Source organism: Aptenodytes forsteri, unplaced genomic scaffold (assembly GCF_000699145.1).
Source record: "Aptenodytes forsteri isolate BGI_AS27 unplaced genomic scaffold, ASM69914v1 Scaffold640, whole genome shotgun sequence".
In the NCBI taxonomy this organism is placed as follows: Eukaryota; Metazoa; Chordata; class Aves; order Sphenisciformes; family Spheniscidae; genus Aptenodytes; species Aptenodytes forsteri.
In genome coordinates this window covers 398,387-399,640 of record NW_008794887.1, presented here as the reverse complement: position 1 = coordinate 399,640, position 1,254 = coordinate 398,387, and the positions used below count along the sequence as shown (strand labels likewise).

Here is a 1,254-nt window from a genome sequence, read left to right as displayed (position 1 = left end):
CGGGGTTTAGCTTCTTTTTTTTTTTTTTTCTCCGCGGAGGGTTGTTTTAAGAGAGGTCGCTGCGCCTTCCCAAATCTGCCCGGATTCCTCTGGGGTGGGTGTGTGTACGTATATATTTAATAAAGCGTGAAAGATATTACTCTAAGCGAGTTGTTCAAAACGATTGACTCCGCAACAATTCATCCTTCAAGCCGGAGTGGAACGCTTATTAATTGCCAATTACTGTATTTATTAGCTGGAATGAGCACGGGCTGGAGCGCGGTATCAACAATAACATCGGCAATATGTGCAAATAAAAGCAATGCAAAGATATTTATATTCCTTTTTACTCACACACGTTCTTTATTCACTTCGCATCTTTTTCTTCCAAACTCTTTCTTTAAAAAAGAAAAAAAAAAGAAAAAGAAAAAAGGAAAAAGAAAAAAAGGAAATTCTTTTGCATGCCTTTGCGCTGCTTAACTTTATTTCAAACTTTAAGTCCCAGGATTTTTTCGGCGTTTGGTAGCTCGCTCCTGCCTTACAAACCAGGCGATGTTTTCCCAAAAGCAGGGCTGCAGATTTCTGTCTCCAAGGGGGGGGGGGGGAAGGGTAAAAAAACCAGGGGGGGGGGGGGGAAAGGGTAAAAAATAAAAAGCCCCAAGCCCTTACCCAGCCCGGAGCCCCATTGTCCCGTCCCCTCTATTTCTTTCTAAACCTGAAGCTACTTGAGCGAAGTGAGTGGAGCCGCGGAGGCTGGACCGAGGGATTTTAACTCTCTGCTCAGGAGGCTAATTTTGGGGAAACAGTTACCTCGGAAACCTTTCTGGGGGAAGGGAAGCTGCAGCTCTGCAGCGCACGCTGATCCCTTTCAAGCTTCGTCTGTCTCCCACATGAAAAGTTGCTTTTAGTTTTCCTCTGCTTTTTTTGTGGTTCAAATGGCAAAATCTGAGTAATTTGATAATAATAATTTGTTAAACTATATGTACAATCAACCACAAATGATCCCGATTTAGAAACAATCCCGGAGGAGGAGGAGGAGGAGGAAGCGCATTCCTGAGTATGCGTGTAAAAAAAATTTAAAATACCTCCGACATCGCCTTTAATTTGGGAGCGGAGATCACCTGATTCGCATTTACCTTCTCGCCGGCTGACGAGAGGGGAGCCTCCCGATGCCAGTCTCGATTCTGCCAGGGGAGGAATCACTGCCAGGGTTTTCCCCCTCCCCAGCACCCATGGGCGCCACTCCCCCCCCCCCCCCCCCCCGGGGCGCCTTGG

General features: G+C 46.6%; 1 protein-coding gene across 1 annotated transcript in view; it reads left to right on the top strand.

The window, feature by feature from the left end:
* Positions 1-1,254, top strand: part of MLLT6 (MLLT6, PHD finger domain containing) — a 67,293-nt gene that overhangs the window by 833 nt on the left and 65,206 nt on the right. The gene's annotated exons all lie outside the window — the stretch shown is intronic.